The sequence below is a fragment of the Chiloscyllium punctatum genome, chromosome 36 (assembly GCF_047496795.1).
Source record: "Chiloscyllium punctatum isolate Juve2018m chromosome 36, sChiPun1.3, whole genome shotgun sequence".
NCBI lineage: Eukaryota > Metazoa > Chordata > Chondrichthyes > Orectolobiformes > Hemiscylliidae > Chiloscyllium > Chiloscyllium punctatum.
The window spans coordinates 3,925,268-3,944,953 of record NC_092774.1 but is presented as its reverse complement, the minus strand read 5'-3'; positions in this window follow the sequence as shown (position 1 = coordinate 3,944,953).

Genomic DNA, 19,686 nt, shown 5'->3' with positions numbered 1-19,686 from the left:
CAAAGTCTTTCAGGTGGACATAAAAGGACCAAATGGCAGAAAAAGGCAGCAGTTTGATCAGCATGACTGACTACATTCAGCTAGCTGCAGTGTGACTGTCAGCCACACTCACTCGAAAGTTCATACAAGAACTTGGATTTTGTAAATTACCTGGACTCAGTCAGTTTTATAAACCCAAAGCAAAAGAACTCATCAGATGACTGGTCATGGATTTACCTCACATGTTGATATGTCCTTTGTTCTTCTGCAGCCCTTGGCACCATTCCTGCATTGAAGAAGGATTGACTGGAAGCTTGTATCCTCTGCAGCAAATGCAGCCAATGTTTCCAGGTCAGGGGAGGGCTGCTGAGTAGGACATAGGAGCACAATCAGGCCATTTGGCCGACCGAACCTGCTCTGCCATTCAATGTGATCACAGCTGATCTGATAACCCCTGAACTCTATTTTCCTGCCTTTTCCCCATAACCTTCAATTCCCCTTCATGATTAAAAAATCTGAATATCTCAGCCTTCAATATACTGAACGACACAGGGAATTCCATTTATGCAGCACCCTCTGGGTGAAAAATCCCCTTTAAAACCTCCTGCTTTTTACCATAAAACTGTACCACTGTGTGACTGACTCTTCTTCAAACAGGAAAAGTTTCTTCCCATCTCCCCTGTCCAAGCCTCTCAGAACCTGGTACACTGCAATCAGAAGGCCATTCAGCCCTTTCTGCTCGAAGGGAAACAATCCCAACCTGCCCCATCTGTGGGGTTTGGTTCGCTCAGTTGGCTGGATGGCTCATTTGCAAAGTAGAGTGACGGGGACAATGTGGGTTCAGTGCCTACATCAGGCTAAGCTCTCCCTTCACCTGAGATGTGGCGACCCTGAGGTTAAACCACCACCAGTCATCTCTTTCAAATGAGAGAGTAGCTCGGTGGTGACCTTCCTTTTATCTCTGCATAGCTGAATTGCTCCAGCTCAAACAACATCCTGGTGAATCTTCTCTGTATCCTCTCCAGTGCAATCACATTTTCCCTTTAGTATGGCAACCAGAACTGTACACTGTATTCTATCTGGTGCGGAACTAAAGTTATGTTTCAATTAGAATAACTCCCATTCCTCTCAGCTCCTGGAATTATAACCTTATTAAATCTCTGCTCATTGGACAATACCCTTATCCCAATCTGTTGCTCTTCCTTTAGTCTGGGAATGTCCTTCTTGAGGTCAGGAGATTAACATATACACTGTACTCGAGGTGGGGCCTCACCAGGGCTCTGTGTAATTGGAGCAAGAATCCTCTACATTTACACTAAACATCCGAAAGGGGAAATGGTAGCATAGTGGCCATGTCAATGTAATCCCATCAGTGTGCTGATTAGGGGTCAAATCCTACAAAGGTGGAATTGTGCAAGGAAAGTGGTGAGATTTTCCCAAACACAAGCTGTCCCGTGCAGAGATGTTTTACTTCTGGGAACTGTGGATTCAGAAGAGAGTGAATGAGGGAGGCACATGTCTGTTCATAGACTGCAAACGTCAGCAAATGGACCAACTCTGATTGCCCTTAACAGCTCTGATACACAAGATGTTGAGAGACTGGATGAAATAGGAACCCAGGCACAAAACTACACTGTCTACTATTGTATTGGAAAGAGTGAGTGAAAATCTTTCTGGATATGGGAGAAGGGAACAAACCAGAAACAGTTTCAGACAAGGAACTGCAGCAACACAACAAAAGGAATATTTTACTGGAAAGCAATACCTACAAGGGGTGTATGTTATTTTGCACTTCCTTCAGATAGATCATACACATTGAAGGGGGGAAGAAGAGGAAAGATGGAAGAAAATAACTTGACACCTGGATCAAAAGCTAAAATACCATTTAACTCCCTATTCATTTAATGACCAAAAATTGAGCTGCCAAACTCCGAGTGAAGACATTCCTTCTCAATTCAGTCCGAAATCTGCTCCCCCGAATTCTGAGGCTATGCCCTCTTGTCCTAGTTTCATCTGCCAGTGGAAACATCCTCTCTACGTCTGTCTTATCGTGTCCCTTCATAATTTTATAGGTATCTCTAAGATTCCCCCCCTCATTCTTCGAAATTCCAAAGAATATAATCCCAGTCGACTCAGTCTCTCCTCATAAGCCAACCCCCTCAACTCCAGAACCAACCTAGAGACCCTCCTCTGTACCCCCTCTACTGCTTGTCCATCCTTTCTCAGGTAAGGAGACCAAATCTGCACACAGTACTCCAGGTGTGGCCTCACTAGCACCCCGTTACAGCTACAACATAACCTCCCTGTTTTTAAACTCCATCCCTTTAGCAATGAAGGACAAAATTCCAATTGCCTTCCTAATTAGCTGCTGTGCGTGCTGTGATTCATGCACAACCCTCTGTGATTCATGAACAAGGAAACCCAGGTCCCTCTGCATAGCAGCACACTGCAACTTTTTAACCATTCAAGTAATAGTCCTTTTTACTGTTACCCTGACCAAAATGGATGACTTCACATTTATTAACATTGTATTCCATCTGCCTGACCTTTACCCACTTACTTAAAGTATCTATGTTCGTCTGTAAAGTTTCACAGTCCTCTGCACACTTTGCTCTGCCACTCATCCTCGTGTCATCTGCAACATTGACAGACCACACGTGGTCCCCAACTCCAAATCACCGATATAAATTGTAAATAATTATGGTCCCAACACTGATCCCTGACGCACACCACTAGTTACTGATTGCCAACCAGAATAGCATTCATTTATTCCCACTCTTTGCTTCCTGTTAGTCAACCAATCCTCTATCCATGCTAATACTTTGCCTGGAATGCCATGCATCTTTATCTTATGCAGTAGACTCACATGTGGCATCTTATCCACCTTGTTCATAATGTCTTCATAGAATTCCAAAAGAATAGTTAAGCAAGACCTGCCCTTCATGAACCCATGTTGTGTCTGCCCAGTGAGACAATTTCTATCCAGATGCTTTGCTATTTCTTCCTTGATAATAGATTCAAGCATCTTGCCCACTACAGATGTTATGCTAACTGGTCTATAATTCCCCGTCTTTTGTCTACCTCCCTTTTTAAACAGTGGCGTCACATTTGCTGTTTTCCAATCCGCTGAAACTGCCCCAAAGTTCAGCGAATCTGGAAAATTACCACAAGTGCACTTGTTATTTCTCCAACCATCTCTTTTAGTATCCTGGGATGCATTCCATCAGGGTCAGGAGACTTGTTTATCCTTAGTTCCATTGGATGCATTCCATAGCTTTCCCACCACTACCTCTTCTGTAATACAGATTGTTTCCCAGTCCTCACCTACCTTCGTCTCTTTGTCAATTACTGGCATGTTATTCGTGTCCTCCACGTGAAGACTGACACAAAAACCTATTCAATGCCTTGGCCATTTCATCATATCCCATAACTAAAAACCTCTTCTCATCCTCTAAAGGAGCAATGTTGACTTTAGCCACTCTTTTTTGTTTTATATATTTATAGAAACGTTTGCTATCTATCTTTATATTCTGTGCTCGTTTTTTTCTCATGTTCAATCTTACTTACATTTACACCTCTTTTTGTGACTTTCTACTCACCTTTAAAGGTTTCCCAATGTTCTAGTTTCCTGCTGATCTTGGCCACTTTGTATTCCTTTCCTTTCAATTTGATAGCCTCCCTTAATTCCTGAGACACCGATGGTAGATAACCTCTTTTCTTACAGTCCTTCCTTTTCACTGGAATATACTTTGGCTGAGCACTTTGAAAAATTGCTTTGAAAGTCCTCCACTGCTTGTCAACCTTCCCACCATAAAGTCTTTGTTTCCAGTCCACTTTAGCCAAGGCCTCCCTCATCCTATTGTAGTCTCCCTTGTTTAAGCACAGGACCCTGGTATTGGGTTTTATCTTCACACTCTCCATCTGTATTCTAACTTCAACCATACTGTGATTGCTCTTGCTAAGAGGATCCCTAACGATGGGGTCATTAATTATTCCTGTGTCATTACACAGCACCAGATCTAGGACAGCTTGCTCCTTCATTGGTTCCATTACATACTGTTCAACAAGACTATTGCGGATGCACTCCATGAACTCCTCCTCAAGGCTACCCTGACTGATCTGGTTTGACCAATTGGCATGTAGATTAAAATCCCCATGGTAACTGTCATACCATTTTGACAGGCATGAGTTAGTTCCTTGTTTAATGCCTGCCCCAAGATGATGTTACTATTTAGTGGCCTATAGTCTACACCTATCAGTGCCATTTTCTTCTTAGAATTTCTCATTTCCACCGAAATGTATTTAACCTTCTTCTCCATAGAACCTATATCATCTCTCAGCACCGCCCTGATGTTGTCCTTGAATATCAGAGCTATACCACCTCCCTTCCCTTCCTGTCTTTCCTTCTGAATAGTCTGATAGCTGGGTATTTAACTCCCAATTGGAACCATCCTGTCACCATGTCTCTGTCATGGCGACTAAATCATATTCATTCTGAATTATTTGTGTTGTTAACCCATCAACCTTGTTAAAAATGCTACGACCATTTGGGTAAAGTGCCCTCATGACAGTTTTCACATACCCAGGATTTCCAACATCTCTAATAATGTCTCCTGAGTTATCCCTCTTTTTTCATTCTTTCATCGTCTGCCTTGTACTTACTAAGAGTCATACAGCACGGAAACAGACTCTTCGGTACAACAAGGAGAAAGTGAGGTCTGCAGATTCTGGAGGTCAGAGTCAAGAGTATGGTGCTGGAAAAGCACAGAGGGTCAGGCAGCATCCGAGCAGCAGGAGTATTGATGTTTCAGGCAAGAGCCCTTCATCAGTTGAAGAGGTGGGTTTCGAGGGCGGAGGTGCAGGAAGTGGATGAGATGCGCTGAGGGCATCAACGGTACAACTAGTCCATGTCAAGCAAGTTCCTAAACTAAACCAGCCCCACCTGCTTGGGCTTGGCCCATTATCCCTCCAAACCTTTCTTATTCACTCACTTAGCCAAATGTCTCTTAAATGTCATCACTGTATCCTCATACAGCACTTTTGCTGGCAGTTCACCCACAGACAAATCACTCTCTGTGTAAAAACGTTGCCCTTCATATCCTCTTTAAATCTTACTCCTCTCGTCTTAAGAATATGCCTGCTAGTTTTGAACAACACCACCCTAGGGAAAAGACCCTTGTCATTCACCTTATCTATGTCCCTTATGATTTTATAAACCTTAAGAAGGTCACCCTTAACCTCCTCTGCTCCAGTGGAAAAAAATTATCCAAGCCTTTCCAGTCTCAACTCTCAATTCTTGGCAAAATCCCGGTAAATCTTTTATGACCCCTTTCCAGTTTAATGATATGATTCCTGCAAATGAACGATCAGAAATGGACACTGTATTCCAGAAGAGGCCTCACCAATGTTCTATACTACCTCAACAAAATATCCCATCTCTGATACTCAAACGTCTGAGCAATGAAGGCAAAGGTACTAAATATCTTCTTAATCGCCTCGTTTATCTGTGATACAAACTTCAAAGACTTATGTACCTGAACCCCGAAGTCTCTCTGTTCTAAAACACTACCCATGGCCCTATCATAGTTAGGGCCCTATCAGTCCTTGTCTTCCAAATCCATAACCTCCACCATGAAAAGGAGATGGCCAGCTGATATATAGGAACACGATCATCTGCAAGCTCCCATTCAACCCACACACCGTCCTCACTCAGATTTCTTCACTGTTGCTGGGCCAAAGTCTTAAAATCCCCTCCCCAATGCCATTGTCTATCAATATACACTGGAGCTGAATCCATCCAAGCAGGTGTAGAGTATTCCCCCATCACAGTCCAGGTTCGGGACTTATATATTGTAGAAAATTATGGAGAGTCAAGATACGACTCACCAATTGCAGTGCTCTTGTCCTATGAATTCTGTTGTAGCCACAATTTTTCTGTAGCTGCCCTTTACAGTTACCCTTTGCAGATCAGCAGCTCTTCATTAGAACAATGCTGTGAAAAAGTGGGATTTATGCTGAAGATGAGATGGGGTTAGGGGAAGGGAGACGTAAGCCGGTCAGTGGACATGTAGACCAGAGAGAGAAAGAGAGAGATATGAAAGGGGTAGACAAACAAGGGGATTATTGACAATAGGCCAATACAGAAGGGAGCTGAATAAGTGATAAGGAGAGCTGAGAGCAGGAAAGAATGGGAAGGCTGTGCTGAAAACAACCCGTGTCATGACAGGACCAGAGGGTGGAGATGGGTAGAAAGTATGGAAGGACAAAATCAGACTCTAAAGTTATTCAACTCCGTGTTGAGCCCTAGTAGAAAATGATTTGTTGTTTGTTGAGCTGGCACTGAGGGTCACTGGAACACTGCAGCAGGCTTGTGACAGAAATGTTGGTGTGGGAACATGGCATGTCACTGGAGCTCCAACTTTTTTGTCCTTTTTTGCTGATTGCTAAAAGCTACCAATCCTCAGGTTGCTGCTTTTTTCTGGTCATTTTATATGATTCCTCTTTGGATCTAATACTGACCCTCATTTCTTGTGGAAGCTATGGCTGAGTTGTCTTTTCTCTATTATTTTTGTGCCAGACAGGAATGAATGATTATTGTAATTCATGCACAAGTTGTTTAAATATTCATCAATAATTCTCCACTATCAAACTTTTCAGTAAAGTTCTTCAATCTGTTATTGCACGTTTGTAATTTATATCCTTGTATTTCCCTTCAATTTAGAATCAGGACCATAGTTTCAGATTCAACTACTTTACTTTCCACATTAATGAAAAATTGTATGATGGTTCTTTTCCCCAAGAGATCCTGTGCAACAACGTTATTAATTATTTCTTTCTCTTTGGACAATACCCAGTTTAGAAAAACCTGATCTCGAGTTAATTCCTCAACATACTAGTGTAAAAAACTGCCATCTACTCATTCCAGGAAATCCTCCCTCACAATATCATCGCTAATTTGATTTGTCCAATCTACATGTCAATTTGAGTGGACCATAATTACAGTTGCTCCTTGTTGTATGTATCTCTGATTTCTTGCTGAATGTCTTCCCTTACATTTCTGGGACTGGATAGGGTCCTGTATGTAGCAGGCACCAATATTTTCGAACCCTTGGCATTTCTTATCTTCACCAATACATGTTCCACCTTGTGAACTGTGCGTCCTTGTGTATGAATCACAAAAAAGTCAGCATGTAAGCAAACAAAGTGATTGGGACAGGAACTGGAAAGTTGTTTTTTTTATTGCAAAGAAGATGAAGTGTAAAAACAGAGACGTTTTGCAATGACTGTACAGGGCATTGGTGAGACCACACCTGGAGTACTGTGCACAGTTTGATCTCCTCATATTGGGAGGGATGGACTTGCAGTTGGAGCAGTGCAGAGAAGGTTCACTCAGCTGATTCCTGTGATGAGGGGAGTTTAGTTCTGAGGAAAGATTAAACAGGTTGAGACCTTATGGATTGAAATTTAGAAGAATGAGTGATGATCTTCACGAAACCAATAATATTCTGAGGGGGTTTGGCAGTATCGACTGATGGTCAGAAGATGTTTGACTCTCCTAGGGGATCACAGTTTAAAATTGAGGTGTTTGTCCGTTTAAGTTGAAGATAAGGATGAATTTCATCATGGAGTGAGGATGATGATTCTGTGGAATTCCCACTCCCTTAAAGCAGTGGAGGTTGGGCCACTGAGCACAGTCAAGGCTGAGTTGGACAGAGTTTTCATTGAAGGAGTTGAGAGTTGTGCCTAACAGAAAGGAAAGCAATGCTGAGCCCAGGTCAACCACGATCTTATCGAAAAGTGGAGCTGGCTCAAGGAGGCAAATGTCCTTCTCCTGCTCTTATTTCCAATGATCTTTTAATTTTAATAATCACTGTAGAAGGAGCACTGGAATACCTGCCATTTAAATGAGTGGTTTCCTGGTTACGCAACACATTAATGTTGTATGTGTATAGAATCATGTAAATGTTACAATACATAGGCCATTCAAACCGGTGCAGAAAGAGCTACCCAGCTGGTCCCATTCTCCAGCCCTACTCCTGCAGCTCTCTAAATTCATCACTTTCAAATATACATCCAAGTCTCTTTTAAAACATCCTGAAAGAGAATAAGGAGAGAGTAAAAAGGGAAAACCCAAGGAAAGTAGCAGAATAGAAAATAAACTTGTGTAAGCAATAGGTGGTAGTGCTGAGTGAAATATATCCATATAAGGAAATAGTTAGTGCATGCTTTGACAATCTAACAGCAGGGGCAGAGAAAGGGAACAATCTAACTGAAGGAGTAGCTGTTATTTGTGTTGAGCAAGATGGTCATGCTATATTGATCCCTGGACCATGGGTTATTGGCATCACACAGTACAGTCAGTTAGGAACAGGAATACAGGACATGGAGGATAAATGGGGAAAACAGATTAGCCATGCAAAGAAAGAAGGGAATCGGAAGGTCTGGTGAAAACATGAAAACCATAATTGGGAACTGACAAGAGGTTAATTGACATGGTGCTTAATTTATTCTGACGTTGCATGTAACCATTGTAACTCAAAAATGTATAAATATGCTGCTCTGGACTGGAACTTGCAAAACCTCTCTGAGCCAGACTTTGAGGCTCTCCCAGAAAAACATAGTACGTGTTCTTAAGAGCAACTTGGGACTGAAAACCTCCTACCAGTTGGGGTTGTGAGCAAAGTGGTGAGTGGATATGTGGTGAGTACATTCATTTCACTGCCCGTAGTTAGAGGGGATAACCGTGCAGTTACTGAGTGTAAGTTGTGGTACCAAAGGACTCATAGAATTACAGAATCCTTACAGTACAGAAGTGGGCCATTCGGAATAGCATCTTATTCTATCCCCATTATCATTGCTAATCCAGGTAAACTGTACACCACAGTACAATTTAGCATTGAGCACATTTTCAGAGTGTGGGAGTAAACTTGAGCACTCGGAGGAAACACAGGCAGGCAGACATGTGGAGAATGTGCAAACCTGACAGAGAGAATCTCCCAAGGCTGCAATTGAACCCGAATCCCTGGCACTGTGAGGTTTACCACGATACCGCCCTATTCTAGGCTGAGTTGGACTGAGTCGAATGAAATACAAATTTATTTTAATCTAGGGGTGCGGCCTAGTAGAATATCTGGAAACCTCGAAGTAAGGGATGAGGATTGGTGGGGTAAACTTAAAGCCGTCTGAAAGCGAATAAGGTATATCAGGAAGCCATACAAAACGCAAAGGAACGTCTGAGGCCAACCTGTGAAACCAATCTGAAGCCCATCTAACCTACACTCTTTCATTCTCGTCCATATGCCTATCCAATGACCATTTAAATGCCCTTAAAGTTGGCGTGTCTACATCTGTTGCAAGCAGGATGTTCCACACTCTTACCAGTCTGAGTGAAGAACCTACCTCTGACATCTGTCCTTTATCTATCACCCCTCAATTTAAAGCGATCTCTCCTATGATAGCCATCACTATCCAAGGAAAATGGTTCTCACTATCCACCTTATCTAACCCTCTGATTATCTTATATGTCTAAATTAAGTCACCTCTCAACCTTCTAACGAAAACAGCCTCAGGTCCCTCAGCCTTTCCTCAGAAGACCTTCCCTCCATAACAGGAAACATCATGGTAAATCTCCTCTGCACCCTTTCCTCGGCTTCCACACCCTTCCAGTAATGCGGTGACCAGAATTGCACGCAATACTCCAAGTGCAGCCGCACCAGAGATTTGTACAGCTGCACCATCGCTCTGATAAGTGTAACACCAGTGACCATCAAAAAACCTGACACCATCCAGGACTCAGCAAAACACTTGGTTGACACCACATTGCAGCTCCGTCAATGATGTACAGTAACAGCAGTGTGTACCAACTACAAGATGCACTGCAGAAATTCGTCAAATGTTCCTGACACAGCACATTCCACAATCTGTTAAGAGCTTGCTGAACAGTTTTTCAAAAGCTGGTATCGCAATTAAAGATGCAGGTGTATTGGTGGTTGGGGTTTGCCTTTGTGGGATATAGGTAAATTAATGTTACTTCTGCAATTCTGCAATTCCATCTTACAAAGTAAAATGAACTCACACCAGTGTGTAATTGTTTTAGCCAAGAGCTGAGTCAACAAGAATGGAAACGATGTGGAGGAAATATATAATTGTTTTTGTATTAGCTAAAACTGTATGTCAGAAGGTAGACATTATGGGCAAGTAGATAAGATGTTGTGAGGGGATGAAGTTAAGCTAGATACGCCTGTACAAACAGTAGATATAAACATGTGCTTCCCACTTTTACAAAAACACAGGAACAAACCCCAATTAAAAGGGTCATAGGGATCAGAACGGCCTCGGGAAAGGCACAGATGAAGGGGGTAGATAATGATGAAGAAAGAATATGCCTAACAATGACCTACAGCAGGATGAGGTCAAACGGCCTTGTGAGGCCAGGAATAAGCATTTTGTCACAGACAAGGCCGGATAAGGCAAGAGATAAACAGGGGTAATGGGGGCCGGTCTTAGGGAAGTGGACGATGTAAACAGGGGAGGGAGCAGTGTAAAACAATAGACATCAAATCATATAAATGTTGTGTATGAATTGAATTTGGGGTGTGTATGTCCTCTACCTTATAGGCACTGGACATCACACCCACTTGCAAGTGTAAAATAAATGGCACTACTGATTCAGATCTTGTCTCGGACTGAAATTATTGAAGTGAGTGGGCTTTGTTTCTCACAATTGGGGGCTGTCCGGGATTTTCTTCCATCACCGGGGGGAGTGGCTGGCCTTGGACACTGGGAAGACGCGTCCCGTTCCCCATTGAGGAGCGGTCTCGTGTCCTGGTTTGGTCTGCTCCCTTGGGCAACTGGTACGAATCCCACAAGAGAGACACCTGAATCAGACAGTGATAGGAGCTCGATAGACAATACGGCACAAAGGGGCCAGGCAACTCTGTGCACAGACCAAGGTAAGAAACCTGACTTTTAAGTATTGCCTTGGTGGCCGGGATTGAGTTTTAGTAGTTAATAAGGGACTAACGAAGGAACTCAATATGGGTTGTACCATGGGTAAGGAAAAAGCCTCCGGGAAAACAAAAGAAGGAAAAAGCAATGGAAATGGAGGCGGGGTCCCTTACAACATACCTCCAGAAAGTCCTTTGGGGAGGATGTTGTGGAATTGGCAAAATAATACTTGTACAGGGGAAAAAGATGATTAAATATTGTTGCTTCGTATGGACTAAGGAATCCATTCTTTGTCCCGCCTCTTTTGGCCAAAATTCAGGTCGGACAAAGACTGGGTTTGTAAATATCTGAATTTATTTGTCAATGAGTGAGAGAGAGAGAGAGAGAGAGAGAGAGAATGAAGAGAGCTGTACAGCTGGTAGAAAGTTTAACCCTTTGTGATTTGGTTTGAATGCACATTTGTTTGTTGGTGATTGAATGTTTGTGTTTTATTCCCTGGAGCTTGAGTTCCGGGACTGTTTTGAATCTGATTTTTATTATGGAAACTTAACATGATTTTTTTTAAGGTTAAGGATTCTGTAGAGATTATGAAAAAAAGAATGATAACTCCTGTTCTTCTTCCAGGTCATGACTGCCTTACTATCAGTTTCTAACTAATCTCTTTTATCTTTACATGAAAGCGATTTATGGAGGACAGTTGAAGTTTCAGTTCAACATTAGATTGTAGTAAAAACAAGATCCTATGGTTAATATCTGTGACCTTGGATTCGGCCATTGTTCATGCATTAGAAGTTTTTTTTAAAATTTGAATAGACAAATAATTTTAAGGCAGCTCTGATTATTTCAAGACCTATAGTATTGTAATTGAGCAATGATTGGTCAGCACTACTTAAGAAAACTAATTTTGGATTTAAATTAAGGGACTAAAACTGGGTGATTACAGTGGATTTCAAAATTGAGAACTGTATGCATTTTATATTTTGAATATTAAATACTGAATAAATGAATGTAAATATATAAATATATTTACAAGTTTGGAACAGGCTTTAAAGTTAGTCAAGCATGAATTGATGAATTGGTGTTTGAAGTTATGGGGAGCTAGAAATATTGCAATATTTCTTTAAAAAAAGAAAAAGGGGAAGAACGTAATGACTTATCCCCTTCGGGAGGTACCATTAGGGGACCAAGAGTAGAACCTCAGCAGTGGGGAGGTCAGAATATTTAAAAAAGAAATGAAGGTCCTGGTTGAGGATCCGGTAGGGTTGTCTGAACAAACTGATCAATTTTTGGGGCGCAGTCTGTATACATGGGCTGAGTTAATGTCTATTTTGAATATACTATTTACTGGGGAAGAAAGGGGACTTATATGGGGAGCAGCCATTAAAATATGGGACAGGGAACACCCCATTGGAGATGGGGATGCTGGACAGGGAGAGGTGAAGTTTCCCCTCAGAGACCCCCAGTGGGAAAACCAAAATCCGGAGCATAGAGAAGAAATGAGGGAATTGAAAGACCTGATTCTAAAAGGTATAAGAGAGGCAGTTCCGAAGTCACAGAATTTGACTAAAGTCTTTGAAGTTAGACAGGAGAAAGATGAGACTCCTTCAGCTTTTTTTTGCAGAGATTAAGAGACTCAATGTGGAAATATTCTGGAATGAACCCTGAGAACCCAGTGGCACAGGGTCTTTTGAAAGTACATTTTTGTGACAAAGGAATGGCCAGACATACAGAGAAAGATACAGCAAATAGAAGGGTGGAGTGAAAAGCCATTAGATGAATTGTTAAGAGAGGCACAGAGAGTGTTTGTAAAGAGAGAGGATGAGAGACAGAAACAGAAGGTGAAAATGATGGTAGCTGCGGTTGATGAGGTAGTTAAGAAAAGAGTAGAACCAATAGTGACCAACCGGAGGGGCGGGTGGCAGCATGTAGGACAGAGAGGACAAGGGGGAGCGTTTGATAGAGGGTTTGAGCGACAGGGGCAGAGCTGGAGGTCTCCACAGGCAGGATGCTATTATTGTGGAAAGATAGGGCACTTTAAGCGGGAGTGTCCTGCTCTGAAAAGGGAAGAGAGGGCAATTCCGCTTATGAATTTTGATGAAGTATAAGGGTGTCAGGGGTTCCTGCCCCCGGGGACCCACCAGGAACCCTTGATAAACCTGAAGGTGGGACCCTGTAGGGAAGAGGTAGTCTTCCTAGTAGATACGGGGGCAGCACGGTCATCGCTGAATTTTAAACCAAAGAAAGTAGGAATGTCAACACGGTCAGTTACTGTTTCGGGGGTAAAAAGGGGAAGGATTTACTGTTCCAGTATTTGAACCTATGATGATAGAAGGTCCTAAGGATAGGGTCACAGGGGAACTGTTGTATATCCCTGATATAGGAAGTAACTTATTAGGGAGAGATTTAATTATCCTCTTACGACTGGGGATTGGAATTCAGGAAAAAGAATTAGTTGTACAAAAGGCAATGTTGACAGAGGATGTGGAGAGAGAGATAGACCCTATTGTATGGGCTAGGGAAGGGAATTGTGGAAAACTACAGATCCCTCCCCTTGAAGTAAATTTTTTAAAAAAAGGAAAGGGGACGTTGTCTGTGAGTGACAATATCCCATTTCCATAGAAGGTAAACGAGGACTGCAGCCAGTAATTGAGGGATTGATTAGAGATGGACTGTTGGAGCCATGTATGTCTCCTTATAATACCCCAATTCTATCAGTGCGGAAATCCGATGGAACTTATCGATTGGGGCAGGATTTGAGAACATTAAATCGAATAGTACAGATCAGGCACCCAGGGTGCCAAACCCCTATACCTTATTAAGTGAGATCCCTCATGACCACAAATGGTTTAGTGTGATAGATTTAAAGGATGCCTCTTGGGCTTGTCCCTTGGCAGAGGACGGTAGGAATTTGTTTGCCTTTGAGTGGGAAGACCCGAAGACAGGACAGCAACAGCAATACCGATGTACTGTGCTTCCCCAGGGGTTTATGGAATCCCCGAATTTATTTGGACAGATGTTGGAACAAATATTGGAGAAATTTAGCAGCCCCAAGGGGACTACCCTGTTGCAGGATGTAGACGACCTCTTAGTAACAGGAAAAAGAAGAGAAAGAGTAGTAGAAGCCACTAACAAATTATTGTATTTCCTGGGCGAGCAGGGACTGAGGGTATCTAAAAACAAACCACAATATGTGGAGCGAGAAGTGAAGTACTTGGGACATTTAGTTAGTGAGGGAAAGCGAAAGATAAGCCCGGAACGGATAGAGGGAATAGTGGGAATGCCGCTGCCCAGCACTAAACGGGAGTTACACAAGTTTTTGGGTATCACGGGTTATTACAGATTGTGGATTGATTCCTATGGACAGAAGACTAAGAAATTATATCTCAAACTATTAGAGGGGGAACCAAAATGTCTAAGTTAGGATGATGAGGCAAAAGAGATCTGATCCATGCCCCCGTGTTAGCCTTACCTTCCCTAGATAAACCTTTCCACCTCTTTGCTACCGTGGATAAGGGAGCGGTTTTGGGAGTATTGACCCAGAGGTGGGGGAAGGAATTAGTACATGAAGAATTGATTAAACGAGTCTTGGAGTCCCTATTACTTCCCCGAGAAATAGCAGTAGTGCATGTAAATGGTCATCAGAAAGGAAATGAACCAGAGGTTAGGGGAAATAGATTCGCCGATGAAGTGGCTAAGGAAGCAGCCCTGAACCCACAAGAAGTGGTGATTAATTCCCTAATACCTACTGGCCCAGGTCCTCGGGAAGCTCCTATATTTACTGAAAGCGAAGAAAAAGAATTGAGAGATTTAGGGGCTGTAAAAACAGCAGACGGGCATTGGATGTTACCTGATGGAAGGAGAATGTTGAACAAAATGATGATGCGAGAGATTATGGCTGTCCTACACCACGGCAGCCATTGGGGAGTACAAGCAATGTGTGATTTGGTTCTTAGGGAATATGGATGTAAAGGAATATATACAATTGCTAAACAAATATGTGAGGGATGTGTCATATGCAGAAAGGTAAATAAGAAAGTCTTGAGAAAACAGACCCCGGGAGGAAGAGACCCAGAACTGAGACCTTTCCAGAGTATACAAGTAGATTATACTGAACTCCCCAGGGTAGGGAGACTAAAATATATGCTAGTCATAGTAGATCATTTATCTGGTTGGGTTGAGGCATACCCCCTAGCTACCGCCACTGTGAGTGGAGTGTCTAAAACAATATTGGAGCACATAATTCCCCGATATGGGCTCGTGAACCATATTGATTCCGACCAAGGAACTCACTTTACCTCTAAAGTGTTACGGGGGGTAATGAAAGGGTTGGGAATTTCCTGGGAGTTCCATACTCAATGGCACCCGCCATCATCGGGAAGGGTTGAGAGAATGAACCAAACACTCAAACGTCAGCTCTCTAAATTGATAATAGGAACCAGACTCCCTTGGATCAAATGTTTACCTATAGCCCCTTTGCGAGTACGAACAGCCCCAAGGAAAGATTTGGGACTATCCCCCTATGAAATCTTATTTGGATTACCTTACTTGGGAATGAATGGAGAATTGCCAAGTCCCGAAACTAAAGATTTGTTTTTAAAGAAGTACATACTGGGCTTGTCCGCCTCTTTGTTTTTCCTCAGGAAACAGGGTTTATTGGCACAGACTCCAGCCCTTGAATGCACCATTCATCCCATCCGGCCGGGCGATTGAATCTTAGTAAAATCATGGACAGAGACTAAATTGCAGCCAGACTGGGAAGGGCCGTACCAGGCTCTTTTGACCCCTGAAACAGCGATAAGGACAGCAGAGAAAGGCTGGACTCACTACACTCGGATCAAAGGGCCAGTGGACCCTCCAGTTGAGGAAGAAGTCTGGACTGCCGAATCAACGCAAGATTCGCTGAAACTCAGGCTAAAGAGACTTTGAGTAACTGATTATACAGTGGCGACGCGAGCGCGGGATTATTTCTGTAAGATTGTATATTCAGCATGATGGTTAGAATACTGGGAATGCTGCTAGAGATATGATGCTAGCCCTTTTAGTATTGGGATTTTGTCAAATATCATTTTCATATGTATTATTAACGGTCCCCAAGTCTGATAATCCACAAGTAATAGACGCTGATGTATGCAGCTTAGTAAATTGTGGGGATGTAGATAATCAGAGACAGTACTGCAGCTCTGAGATACATCTTAAGTCCTATGGGGATAGCCTTGGGGATGGTACTTAGTATAATGGTCTCGTCACAGTACACCAGGCCCCCTTCCGACCAGCTCGTGATTGTCCTGATAAAAAGTGTAACCCAATATACCTAACGATAAGGAAAACCACATGGCACGAAACAATCCTGGTGGGGGGGGGGGGGGGGGGGGTGCACCTATGAGATACAATGAAATGAAATGTTTGGGATAGAAATGAAAGTAAATGGGAAGGATTTCTTCGGCTATTGTTTGCGAATTAGTGTAGGACAGGGAAAACGGGTAGTACTACTGGGTTATAAGATACAATCTTTCACCCCTCCCGCTGATCCTAAAGTAGTAAAATTTATAGAGGTAAAGGACTTGAAACAGACCATTGAAATAGAAACTGGGTACGGGAATGCAAATGCCTGGGTTGAATGGGTAAAGTATACTGTGAAAAGTCTAAACAAAAGCAATTGCTATGCATGTGCCTCCGGTCAGCCAGTGGCCCAGGTGGTTCCCTTTCCGCTCGGGTGGAAGCGAGACAGGAAGGGCATGAAATGTATGATAGCCCTGTACCAGGATGAGACTGCATGGAATGATAGAAATTGTACCTCCCTATCTCTGATGTTCCCTCCCTTGGAGAAGAAAGATGTAAAAGTTCCCCCCCCGTTTTCTGCCACAGTTGGAAATCACACATCGTGTGTGTAGATGAGGTACAAGTCAGTCGAAAGATTTGGGGAACTGAAATTATGTACAGAAATTAAGAATGTAACCGAAATGGAGAAGGGAGGGAACTACTCAGCTCTAAATGTTCCCCGAGCGGATCTGTGGTGGGACTGTGGAGGCAAAATATAGAGACCCACCCTCCCTCCGGATTGGAGAGGGGTATGTGCAATTGTACAATTGGCAATTCCATTTACCCTGGCATTTCAGAAGGAAAAGATAGGAGGGAAAAAGGGAAGGGGTAAGAGATTACTGTTAGACACTTCTTTCGATGACAGGATTTATCTTGATTCTGTAGGAGTCCCTGGGGGGTACCTGATGAATTCAAGGCTTGTAACCAGATTGCAGCAGGCTTTGTGTCAGCTCTCATTTGGTGGGTAACAATTAATAAAAATGATCATACCCTGTATACGAGGGCTCACCCAAAGACTGATTGAAACAGCCTTGATGAAACAGGTGCCCCGAAAAGAAAAATGCAGAAGATAACAAATGGTAATTAAAGAAAAGTGGGAAATTGTGGGATATAGGTAAATTAATGTTACTTCTGCAATTCTGCAATTCCATCTTACAAAGTAAAATGAACTCACACCAGTGTGTAATTGTTTTAGCCAAGAGCTGAGTCAACAAGAATGGAAACGATGTGGAGGAAATATATAATTGTTTTTGTATTAGCTAAAACTGTATGTCAGAAGGTAGACATTATGGGCAAGTAGATAAGATGTTGTGAGGGGATGAAGTTAAGCTAGATACGCCTGAACAAACAGTAGATATAAACATGTGCTTCCCACTTTTACAAAAACACAGGAACAAACCCCAATTAAAAGGGTCATAGGGATCAGAACGGCCTCGGGAAAGGCACAGATGAAGGGGGTAGATAATGATGAAGAAAGAATATGCCTAACAATGACCTACAGCAGGATGAGGTCAAACAGCCTTGTGAGGCCAGGAATAAGCATTTTGTCACAGACAAGGCCGGATAAGGCAAGAGATAAACAGGGGTAATGGGGGCCGGTCTTAGGGAAGTGGACGATGTAAACAGGGGAGGGAGCAGTGTAAAACAATAGACATCAAATCATATAAATGTTGTGTATGAATTGAATTTGGGGTGTGTATGTCCTCGACCTTATAGGCACTGGACATCACACCCACTTGCAAGTGTAAAATAAATGGCACTACTGATTCAGATATTGTCTCGGACTGAAATTATTGAAGTGAGTGGGCTTTGTTTCTCACACCTTCGACCTGACCTGTAAGGAATGTCTGGAAAATGTAACCACATCATTATGAAATAAAAATGTTTTGTTATTTTAGTTTGCATCTTCACTGGTTATTGGAATTTTGAGTCACGTGTGAAATATTGTTCCAATACTCACACAGAATGACCACCCAGTGAATGACTGCCCATTCCTTACTGGCTACTATGTGAGATGGTTTCCATTTCGTCATGGTACTTTTTGTTTAAGTCATGACATTCAGACATTGATTTTGATCCTGTTTTGGTGTGGCCTGTTTGATACAGATCTCTCAGTTAGGATCTGCCATTTTGTTGCATTTCAAGAAGGTGGTCTAAATAGGTTTAGCTTTACCTTTGACCCTATTGTATAAGTTTTCAAAAATTGCAACTTGGAACATCATTTCCATGACATCTCCCATTTCATTGACTCCTCTTCCTCTCTAAATCTGAGAGACTAAGATCTAATCACAACACAGTCAGAAAGCACAGAATGTTCCTCCTGTAGCATCTCAGTTGCTGTTACTTTTTCTGGTTACTGCACCATCCTCAATGAGACCAATATCTTTGAACCAGACAGGTCGTAGACGAGGATAAAATCAATTCCTCCTCTTCACTGTTGGTACACTATTCCAATCCCAACGTCTCAACATTTGCTCAGTCATTCCTCAATCCAGCTCTCCATAATGGGACCAGTGTATCCCTCCAATTTATATTTTCCTTTCACTGATTCCTGTGGAAATCCACTTGCATCATCACCATCCAGCATTGGTGACTGATTAGTTCCAGTCTCTCTCAAAAATCGTAATTCGTTGACATCATTGATTGGAAGAATAAGAAAATACTTCCCTTCTTTGCTCTCCCCCCAAATGAATCCAGGATTTTAAACTGGACTGAACTACAATCTATGGCTTTGGGGGTTATTGATGAGACCAACTTGTGCATTTCTTCATCTGCATTTTCATCATTTTTCTTTGCAGCTGCTGCTTCTATTTCGTCCTCCAACCTTTCCGTCCTCCACGCTGTATACCCTCTTGGAGGATAGGCGGCGCCACATCCTCCTCCGGGACCCGCCAATCACAGCCTCGCTTTTCCGCCCGCGCTCTGGCCGTTGGGATTTAAACCCCCGATCTCCCGCGCCACGCGGCAGCCCCTCCCCCGGAGGAGGGTCCGCCAATCACAGAATCGCTTTTCTGGCCGTTGGGATTTAAACCCCCAATCTCCCGCGCCACGCGGCCGCCCCTCTCGCGAGGGCGGAGGAGGGTCCGCCAATCACAGAATCGCTTTTTTGCTCGTGCTCTCGCCGTTTGGATTTAAACCCGGCTCCTCGCGGCCAGCTTCGCCCCGCCCAACCCAAAAAGGGGCGCGGCCCCGCCAATCACAGCCTCGCGTTTCTGCTCGTGCTCCGGCCGTTGGCGGTTTGAAAAGGCCCGAGCTCGCGCGGGCTGAGGGTGACGCTGCGCGATCTTTCAGTCTCCTGCAGTCAGTCTGTGGAGGGAGGGAGGGCTCAGAGGGAGGTCACTCACCCATACCACACAGGGACAAGGGGGGGTAAAAAAAAACACAGGGGAATGAATTTGGGGGTGGGGTGGGGCATGACATCGTCATTCCTGGTTAAAACTA